Genomic DNA, 11,573 nt, shown 5'->3' with positions numbered 1-11,573 from the left:
CTTTGTGAAAGATCCTGGACTTGCTTGGATGGAGGGATTCACTGGCCCTTATTCATTACGGTTTGTCTGTTTAAGAGAGAGGAAAAGAAAATGGAGTTGCTCTGCCTGTGTTTATTAAAGTTCCTTGTTTATAAGTGCTGATAGTGAATGAAAAGATGTGAACTAATGATTCTTTTCTGCTCACAACTTTACTCATCATAGTGAATAGTGTAGCAGTATCAATAGACCTCACATGAATTCATAGAATTTTTGAGTTCTAAGTGACCTTAGAAATCATTTTTATTTTACAAACAAGAAAACTGAAGCTCAGACAGAACAAATGTCTAACTTAAAGAGAGAAAGCTGGGCATGTAACCCAGTGTCCTAACTCCCAATTCAGTGCTCTTTGAGTTTTATTTCTTTAAACTCTTTTTTAAAAAATTAACATGTATTTATGCAAATCACTGTCAATGTTTATGAAAATTTCTTGTCCCAACAAAAAATTGACACTACACTGAGGGACCATTCCCTAGCCGGTATGTTCTCCCTATGAATGGGGCCCATTGTGTCTGTGAATTTTGAGCTTAGAACAATGGAAGCCCTGTTGAGAGTCTCCTGTAGCAACTTAACCTCCTGCATTGTCTCACCAGGGAAGCAATAGGAAATGGCAGCTTGGGGCCCTCCCTGTGTGTGACCTCTTGTTGAAACCCAGAGGGTGGTGACTATAAGATACTGTTTACTCTTCAGTTTTTGGAGAAACAAAAAACAAGTTGTGAGGAAAAGAAAATTTCTTTCCTGAATGTTTATCTATCTGCACGCTCCAATATACAGATACATGCATTTTAAATTCTTCCTCAATATTCTTTTTCTTTGCACTTTATACCAATTAAAAACATTTTTACAGCTTCTTCTATACTGTAAACTCTACTAGGTGCTCTGCCTTATTTGGAACTCTTAATGGGTAATTTTTTATATATTGGTTTAAATAGTCAAAAACTTCCATGTTGAAATCGTGATAACCAAGAAAAAGGAAAATTACCTGCTGTTCATCTAGGGCTTTATGGTCAATTGTTTCATTTTTCTATATGTGGTTTTTAATTTAGGTGAAATTCACATAATATAAAATTTAAAGTGAACAACTCAGTGTCATTTAGTACATTCACAATATTGTGCAACTACCAACTCTATCTAGTTCCAAAACATTTTCATTCCCTCAAAAAGAAACCTTGTGCCCATGAAGCAGTCACTTCCCATTTCTCCTGCCTCTGCCTCTGCCTCCTGGTAACCACTAATCTGCATTCTATCCTTATTGGTTTACCTATTGTGGATATTTCATGTAAGTGGGATCATACAATATTTGTCCTTTTGTGCCTACCTTCTTTCACTTAGCATAATGTTTTCAAGGTTCATCTATGTTATAGCATGTCTCAAGACTTCATTCCTTTTTGTGACAGAATAATGCTCCATTCTATGCATACACCACATTTTGTTATCCACTCATCAACTGATTAACACTTGTCTGTTTCCACTTCTGACCATTGTGAATAGTGCAGCTATGACCATTCATGTACAATGATTTGCATTCAGTTCTTTGGGTACCCAAAGACAGGAGTGGAATTGCTGTGGGCTTTTTTAAAAATAAAAGCCATGGTAAGATTACTCTTCCTCCTCTGGGTAATAGATCAGGAAAATTAGGGATATTTTGTATTTGAAAAGGGTCTGTATAAATCTGAAGTCCCTAATCGTGGTTTCCCTTAAACTTTCTATAAGACTGGCATAGATGAAATATTTTGTCATTAATCATATTCCTGCAATCCCCACTTCCTGTAAACGTGGCCACGTTTGTGATGCCTAGCAAGACACTGTCAATCATGGCTGTGTGTGTGACCTGTGGGTAGGTTACTTAATCTCTTTGAGCCCCATTTTCCTCATCTGTTCAATGGGAATAACAGGACCTTGTGATTCAATGGAAATCACAGAATCACTGTGCCTTCTCCTCATTTCCTTAATGCATTGGAGCTAATCCACCATTTAACTACTATTTCAAGCACTATATATGATATGTTTTGCTTCACAAAATTGGCATTTCATTGAAAAAAAATAATTTGAAAAGTGAGTAAATTCTATCAACTATAGTTATTAAATAACTTACAAACTGTTTCCTGTTCATATTTTGCTACATTTAATCTTGTAGCTTTTTAGACCTTCCTCCCTTGGGAGGTCTCAGACTGCAATAACCCTATGGCAATGAACTTTTCAACATTCTTGGGCCAGACTAATTCTTTAATGAAAAGAATTCCTGCAGTTTCAAAGAACTGAGGTTGAAGGAATAAATTCCAGTGAGCACATGTCCAAAAGGGGTATGTTTAATGAAACCTAATAATTTAAAACAATTCCTATTTTGGGTGTTGGGTGTTTTTTTTTTTTTAACTTTTATTCCTGTGACTTGGTAAAATAGGTATTCTACGTGAGTGGTAGTGAGGAAGAAACTAAGCAGTAGAATGAGGAGTTCTCAGGAAAGAGTTGGGAGTTGAGACAAATGAAGTGTTAACTTTGGTTGTTAGAGATTTTGTGAAGACACTCAACCAAGGAATGGTCATCTTTAGCAACAAAAAAAGACTGCAACTCCATCATCAAAATGGTATCTTGGTACAGTAAATGACAGATAGTTGAAATTATTACAGAAAAAAATAGACACAAACCATTTTGCCTTTCAACCACTGTCTTCTTCATTATTAAGACCAAAGACTGCTCTTTGCACCCCAAAATGTTTCCCAGCATTAATATGTACATTAAAACTGTCAGCATTCCTGCAGAACCCCATGAAGGAGCTGTATGATATAACTGCTTCCAATCTGTCTTAATTCTAATCATGGAATTAAGATATTGGAAATTGGGGAAACTACCATTTAATATTTTCATCAAGTTGCAAAAAGCAGGTTAAAAAATATGGCTCTCCTAGTTATCCCCCTAAATATGGCCCCTTGACATCCTGACTCATTCATTTGGAAATCCCTCTCTCTGCTCACACTAATAGCCAAGTAGAGCATCTACAGTGGCTGAAAGGGCCTCAAACATAATGAGTCAATGATGTTCTCAAGAGTTCCCGGTGGAGAATCGTGAACCGCTGTTCAAGTGGAGGACCAGGAAAGTGGAGAGTTTTGAGGCTGTCATTTGGAAGCTTCCTAATGCTTGGTTGTTTTCCTTTGAGAAGACACATTCCTCACAGCTTCAGACAATTGCAAGTGAAAATAACAAAAAATTACTTTTGAGTTAAGAAGGTAATGCTGGCAAGGGTACTTTTTAAGATTATGCATCAGCAACAGAGTCTCTGCCCCAACTTCTGGCATCTTGTGATCGTGAATTTTTGAAGCCTTCCCACAAGTCAAATGCCTTGGGCACTATGCCACCAGAGCTCCCACAAAAAACTAAAGAAGTCATAATTTCATTACATGGTTGAAGAACTTATGTCTATTCATTCTAAAATGCCTTAGCAGATCAGATACTGTTTTTTGTTACTGCTCAATTGTCATATTAAACCCAAAAAAAGTTTTGTTTTTAATTGTCTTATTACATGGGGCTATTTCCCATAAGAGGAGCTTGGTTTAATGTTCGTTTTTATTTTTTGCTTATGTGAAAAAAATCTGAAATATGTTCCTTTAGGCCTGGCATTATGCCTCCAATACTCCTAAACTAGGCCAAGTTGAAAACTGAGGCAATTACCCCAATGGTAATAAGAGAGGTAATTTAGGTAAAAGCAAATATTTAGTCGGAATAGATTCTAACTGTTTGCCTTAACTCTGTGATTTGGCCATGATCTTAAAAAATGTGGTGCTTTTATTATTTCATCTTAAAAAATATATATAACTTTGTTAGCATCTCCAACTTTTATAGCAGGTTTATTCTGGGTTTGGTAAATCTTAGAATTGGTTTATAAAGCTCTAAACTTATTTATTTAATTATTTTGTTTCATATTTACTTAGGAAAGGAACATTTGTACTTTTGGAGCAAACATGGCAAAGTTTCTGTCCCTTAGCCCCAGCGCTGCAGCATTTCTTTTCATACTGTCTTCTAGAAATGTGAGTGGATTGTTCTTGTGCGAGGAAATACTGTGACAAGACACCATATAAAAGAAGGCATATAGACATACCTAGGTCCACATTCCTGTCTCAGAAAGGAAAATGGAGACTCTGCCCTTATTTTGTGAGAGTGGAAGAAAAATGAGGAATGTGGATGTGTGCTGCTGTGCAGGGCCTCTCCTGGGAGTTGGCCTAGACCAGTAGCATGTCTGTTCCCCACAGGCATTTCTGACCTGCAATGCTACTTTTGCCAGAATGGGAGGTTAATTTTGTCACAAGGCTAAGCACCGAATTGTGTACACAAATTGCTATGAAAAACTCTGAAGTGTATTTCCGTGGTGGTGATTAGGTCTTGAAATCGAAGAGAGGAATATGTTTTGGGAAAAATCTTACAGTAATTACTATATAGGAGTGGGGGGGTGGTTATATTGCTGCCTCTTCTGATTGTGATGTCACTTATTCTTTCCTCAGACACTTATTGAGTGCTGATATGTATGCCAGATGCTTTTCTTGGCTCTCTCTCTTTTTTTTAATTTCTAAAATTTATATTGGATATAATTCTTTTTTTAAAAAAAAAGACTCTTACATGTTTATATAATTAATAGTTTCAGACATTCAGCTGTGTCACTACAGAGGTTTACTTTACAGTAACAATTTTTTAATAGACCTAACATTAAAGAGAAAGTAACTGTGACCCTATCATAGTTAGCTGGGTCTTTAAAAACATCATTTTTACATATTACATTGTATCTATGTATTATAAAGAGTATTATACTTGGAAATTATCCTGATCTATACAATTGGATCTAAATGATCTTTATAATTTTTTACTGCATCTTTAGTTAACCTGGGAAAATGCATATCATTAAAATTTGAATTATTAAATTATTTTGGAGACAATTAAATGGAGAGAAAGTTGAAGTATTTCATTTCCAATCCTAAAGCTGTCATTTTTGTACATAATTTTTTACCTACTTTGTCAACTTGCTTTCTATATACTCATGTAGATATTTTGTGAAGAATGGTTAATAAATGTATAAATTACTTTGAAACTATAGCATAAGGAACTGGATAAATGCTGAATAATACCACTTTCATTAAAATAAAATATTTAGACTTAAATCTACATCTTAAGTAGGAGCTATTAAGATTATTGAATAAAATGGAGGCATTGTGTTTGTTTTGACTAAGGGAAGCTTCTGTGTTCATAGTTCATAGTTGAGGTAATGGGAAATGAAAATTATAAAATTAACTGGGAGTAACTAATGTGGGAAGGAGCCTACAATTCTGTTTCTCCTGTCTTTTCCTTTAATGGAGGCGAGGTAAATTACTCTCTCCGTTGTATTTTCCGTTAATGATATAAGTTGTGCTAAAGAGCTCTCATAATAGCCCAAGACATCCTAACTGAAAGAATGCTACTGGATTGGTGGGAATTTGTTCGTTAATATTATAGTCTGTCTCAACAGGGTGTCATTAGCAGCAGAAACGGAAGGCAAATTAAAGCTGGTCCCTTTATGTTTCTCAGACACTGCAGCCCCTTTCACATGCAACTTCTATGTGTCTCTTACTCTGAAAAGAAATTAAATGGAAATTGCCTGCTCAGAGTTGTTTTAAAAAGTCACAGTGTCACCTGTATGCTTGCTTGAGGACCCCCTGCCTCCTCCTCTCTGTAAGCCTGTCTTCTCTTTCCTGAGAAAGCTTTTCTGCTTATTAGTGAAATAAGTGCCCCTTTCTGTTCTGTCTGTACTTGGTCACCAATTAGTACAATGAGCAGAAATGCTTCCGTGCTGAGCACTTTGCTGGGGGCATGGAGGAAGCTGACACTACTCCGTGGTGCAAGCTTCATCTCCCAGGAGAAGCCTCAATAGGTTTGGTGTACCTCCTGGAGCCTGTAGCTATTTCAGTCTAACTGCTCATTAAAGTGAATCTAAAGATACCGCTAAAGCCTTTGGCTTATTTAAGTGAATTGCCTCCACTTGGATTCAGCTAAAAATAGTTCACCCTCCCTTGTGTGCCCCAAAGTTACATCAACTCCCCACTCAGCCTCACACCCCAGCAAAAATATTGATGTCACCAGCAAGACTAGCTTCTTATTAAAAGAGCCAGGACAATCATGAATGCAAGAATGGAAGCAAAAAATGAACCCAAATTCAAGCCAGGCTCAAGAACGAGAGACACAAGAAATCAGGACTTTGTGAAAAGGCAGAGATTTTCTCTTCCCCTCAAAACAATTTATGTGTAGAAGTTAACGAGGGCACAAAGCACTGTGCCAGACCCACAGTGGATTAATTGTAACTAGGTATTTACTCTGCTTTTCTCTCCTTTCCATTTGGTACCTTGGAGCAACTGGTAGAAGAGTGAGCATTCCTGGGCCACTTGGAGCTGACCTTGACAGGAAGAAACTCATGTTTACAGAGAACAAAGTGAAAAAAAAATAAAAAATAAAAATTTTTCCTGAAAACCCTTGTAACCTTTGCAAGAGCTTCTGGACGCCTAGAAATCATACACATTCTGCATCTGTAGACGCAAAGAAAAAATTGGGCTGTTCTGTAAATGATCAGAATGATCAGTTTTATACCCTATAAGATAAAGGCTTTGGGAAAAGTGAAAGCAGGTTGTTTGAGAGCTAAAACAAGGTGGTTTAGGATGAGGGAAATAATAGTCGATAGTCGCTACCATTTACTTGATTTCCATCAGAATGGAGAATGCCTGGATCACAGTTTCTTTGATGTATTGCAGTCTTGTGCAGCAAATATTTAGTCATACCCCGCCCTCCGCAGAGTGGAGTGAACTTCCTTGCACCACTGTTTTGAGCTTGGCCGTGAAATTTGGTTTGGTCAATGAAATGTTAGTGGGGCACAGCCGGTTGTCGTAAGAGGAATGTCTCAAGCAGTGGTCTGCCCCTGTAAAGATTACGCAACAAACGCAACCACTGCCATGGAGTCGGATCTGACTCATAGCGACCCCTCTTTGGGTTTCCGAGGCAGTATCACTACGGAAGTAGATTTCCCAACCTTCCTTCCGGGGAGTGGTTGGTGGGTTTGAACCACCAGCCTTCTGGTTAGCAGTCAAATGCCTTAGGCACTATGCCACCAGAGCTCCCCTGTAAAGATTATAGCCTAGAAAACGCTATGGGGCATGAGGTCTCTATGACTGAAGATATGACTCAATGGCTTCCAAAAAAAACAGCCACTAATCCAAGAAGAAAGAGCAGTCAGGTGAAGCATTCTCAACCTGCCGCTAAGCCCTTGTGTCAGAATACCCAACAAGTAAGTTAAGCACAGGCTTACTTTTGCTTTCTGACTAATCTGTAGTGAACAATTTTACTTTTTTTTTTAAACCACATTGAAGATTCTGCTTCTAGACATGGCTGGCATGTTTCCCAACTCCACAGCACCTTCCTACAGAAAAGCCTCTTTTCAAATTTACAATGTCAAAGATGTAGTGACCTGGATGAACTTGGAGTACATTATGCTGACTGAAAAAAGTCAATCACGGAAGGACAAGTATTGTATTAGTTCATTATTGTAAAAAGTTGAGGAAAAGTTTATATATGGAAGGAAACTTTCTCCGTTGGTTAGCAGTGGTGGGAGGGGAGGGGAGGGAACACTGCAAAAATTAAAATAAATAAAAAATTTAAAAAAGGAATAATAACCAGAAAAAGAAATGTGGTGAAACTCTTGTGAAATTGTTCACTACATATTAGTAAGTAAACACAAGTAAGCCTGTACTTACCTTGCTTATTTGGTAATCAGACACAGCTAAGCCCTGCTGACTCCAGCCCAACACAGCAGAGTATAGCCAACCCACAGCCTGAAGCAGACCCATAAGCCAAAAACAAATGCTTGTGGAAGCTACTGACTTTTCAGGGGTTGGTTTGCAGCATTACTGCCACAGTAGTTTACTAATGTACTGTTCTTGCTCCATTTTAGTTCTTCATGATCCCCCATAGTCATCTACTTAAATATAAATCTGACCATGTCATTATCAATAATAACAAACATTAATCTACAGGCTGAATGATCAGGTATGTCTAGGCAAAAGGGACTATACCCATGACCATATATAAGTATGTCAGATCATATTTCTACATCCTTATTTGTACGTGCTCTAAGAATGTCTATATGTATAATAGAGCTAACAAAGGGCAGTCATGATAACTTCTGAGCAACAGTCAATTACCCTGCGGGAATGAGTTGTTGGGTCCCTGGGCTCGGGACCATGGTCGTGGGGGACAGCAAGCTCAACTGGCATAACATACTACACAAAAATGTTCCATATTCTACTTTGGTGAGTAATGACTAGGGTCTTAAAAGCTTGCAAGTGACCATCTAGTAGATGCAAGGATGGGTCTCTCCTCGTCCAGAACAGAGAAGAATGAAGAAAACCAAAGATGCATGGAAACAATTAGTCCAAGGGTCTGGTAGACCATGCAATCCTCAGTCTATATGACCATGAGACCAGAAGAAGTCGATGGTGCCCAGCTACCACTGTCAACCATTCGGAAAGGGATCAGTGTAGGAGATCCTGGATAAAGGAGAAAAATGTGGAACAAAACTCAAAACCGTTAAAAAGACCAGGCTAACTGGTCTGATAGAGACTGGTTAAACCCTCAAGATTGTGGCCCCTAGTTAGCCTTCAGGTGTGGAATTGAACTCTCTCCTGTGGCTTCCAGGCAAACAATAGACATGCATATAAGGTGAACATTTACATCAGGTAGACACACTCCTCCACTTGTCTGTCAGTTTTTTGTACTGTGGTGGCTTCCATGTTGCTGTGAGGCCTGAGGCTATGCCTTGAGTATTTAAAATACCAGCAGGGTCACCCATAGTGGACAGGTTTCAGTGGAACTTCCAGACTAAGACAAACTGAAAGAAGGATGGGGCCATCCACTTCTCAAAAATCGGCCAGTGAAAACCTTAGGAATAGCAGTGAAACACTGTCTGATATATTACTGGAAAACTTTACGAATAGTCCTGAAATGTCTGATATAGTGCCAGAAGATGAGCCCCTCAGGTCAGAAAACACTCAAAATACAGCTGGGGAAGAGCTGCCTCCTTTAAGTAGAGTCAACTTCAATGATGTTCATGGAGCAATGCTTTTGGGACCTATATTTGTTGATGGGGCATGACTCAAAATGGGAAGAAATAGCTGCAAACATCCATAAATCAGAATATGGAATGTACAAAGTATGAATCTAGGAAAATTGGATGTGGTCAAAAATGGAACACATAAAGATCAATATCCTAGGCATTAGTGAGCTGAAATGGACTGGTATTAACCATTTTGAATCATATGGTCTACTATGCTGGGAAGAGGAATGGAGTTGCATTCATTGTCAAAAAGAACATTTCAAGATCTAAAGTATAATGTTGTCAGTGATAGGATAATATCCGTATGCCTACAAGGAAGTCCTGCTAAAAGGACTAAACAGATCTGTCCTGGAAGAAGTACAGCCAGAATGCTCCTTGGAAGTGAGAATGGCCAGACTTCATCTCACCTACTTTGGTCATTGTGATAGTTGGAGTTGTGTGTCAACTTGGCTGGACCACAATTCTGAGTGGTTTAAGCAGTTGTGATGTGGGTTATTCCCATGATGAGATTGGACGTATATGTTTTGAGCAGCCAATCTGTTGAAAGGGAGTTTCCCTACGGGTGTGGCCTGCTTCCAATATATTTATGGCCATCCTGGGAAAATGAGACACTCTTCTGTGGATCAGGATCCTATTGTGCTGCCTACAACTGTCCGTGAGTGAAAAGCCACCATTCAGCCTGATGATATTGGATTCGTCATTTGTTGGAGCCAACAGCCGGTATGCTGCCTGCCAACCTTGAGCTTGTCACCCCTGCAGCTGCGTGAGTTGGGAAAAGCCTCCAGCTTGATGTTTGATCCAAGAACTTGGGACTTGCCAGTTTCTATAAATGTGTTAGCCATTTTCCTAAGATAAATCTCTTTCTCTCTCTGTCTCTCAGTTTTACTAGTTTTGCTTCTCTAGAGAACCCAGCCTAACACAGTCATGATGTGAGAAGGAACCATTCCCTAGAGAAGGATATCATGCATGGTAAAGTGGAGGGTCAACAAAAGAGGGGAAGGCCCTCATAGAGATGGGTTGAAACCATGGCTCCAATGATGGGCTCAGGTATAGCAAGGATTGTGAGGCTGGCACAGGACCAGGCAGCATTTCACTCTACTGTGCTTAGGGTTGCTATGAGTCAGAGATGATCGATGGCACCTAACAACAACAAGGAAGACCAGTTAATACTAGTATTATTCAGAATTACACACCAACCACTAAAGCCAAAGATGAAGACATTGAAGATGAAAGTACACTCCTCAGTACAATCAGCCTAGGAGATCAAAAGGGTGGTTGCACAGGGAGATAGCTCAGAGAGCAGGAATGCATAGGAAAGGACACAGGGAAAGGGTTACCACAAGGAGGAAGTTGAAGAGAGCTGCTACATTATGGGGATTGTAATCAGTGTCATGAAACAAAACGTACATGAACTATTATATGGAAATGAATTTGCTCTGTCAACTTTCACCCAAATCACAATAGAAAATTGAAAACAGAAAAGGAACAATAAAACATTGGAGACCTAAAGGGCAGCATTTGCCCACAAACAAAGTTCAGAAGGCAGAAAGGGATAGGAAAGAAGGATGAATGGAAATGGAAAACATAGGGAAGAAGTAGGATGAGTGCTGTTACATTGTGGGGGCTTGCAACCAATGGCAAGAAACAAAATGTGTATGAATTGTTGAATGGAAAACTGATTTCCTCTGTAAACTCACCCAAATCACAATAAAAAGTTAAAAAAAAACCCAAAACTGACCATATTGTATCTTTATTAGGTTCTCATTACTCTCGAAATAAAGACTCAAATGTTTAGCAGAACCTGTGAAGTCCTGTATATGACAGCCTGGCCTGTCTTGTCATCGCTCTACACTCCCACCATCCCAACCTTCTCCCTCAGTTGCTGGGTCTCACCGTGCTCTCTTGCCTCCTGATGGCATTTTATGAGCTTAGTTAAGCAAAGAGCAGAGCAGGTAGTTGGACTTCACAGGTCCTGTTAAACATTTGAGTCTTTATTTCGAGAGTAACGAGAACCTAATAAAGATATGACCTACTCATACCTTAGGAGCGCTGGTAGCATAGTGCCTAAGGCACTTGACTGCTAACCAGAAGGCTGGTGGTTCAAACCCACCAGCCACTCCTCGGAAAGAAGGCTGGGCAATCTACTTCTATAGTGATACCCCCTCAGAAACCCAAGGAGGGGTTGCTATGAGTCGGGTCCAACTTGATAACAAATAACAACAACAATTCATACCTTAAACATCAGCTTAAATGTAACTTTCCCAGCTCTCCTTGATGCTTTGACAAAGTTAGATTCCCAATTACATGCTCTCATAGCCCCCTACTGAGCTTACTCACTGATCTGCACTGAACACGTTCCCTTGTTACCCTACCGAGAGGGACCAGGTCTTCGGGAGCAAGGTAAGCACAGGCGTAGCACAGA

The sequence above is a fragment of the Orycteropus afer genome, unplaced genomic scaffold (assembly GCF_000298275.1).
Source record: "Orycteropus afer afer isolate SDZICR_OR568_19922 unplaced genomic scaffold, OryAfe1.0 scaffold00094, whole genome shotgun sequence".
Classification (NCBI taxonomy): Eukaryota; Metazoa; Chordata; class Mammalia; order Tubulidentata; family Orycteropodidae; genus Orycteropus; species Orycteropus afer.
Note: the sequence above shows the minus strand (reverse complement) of the source record.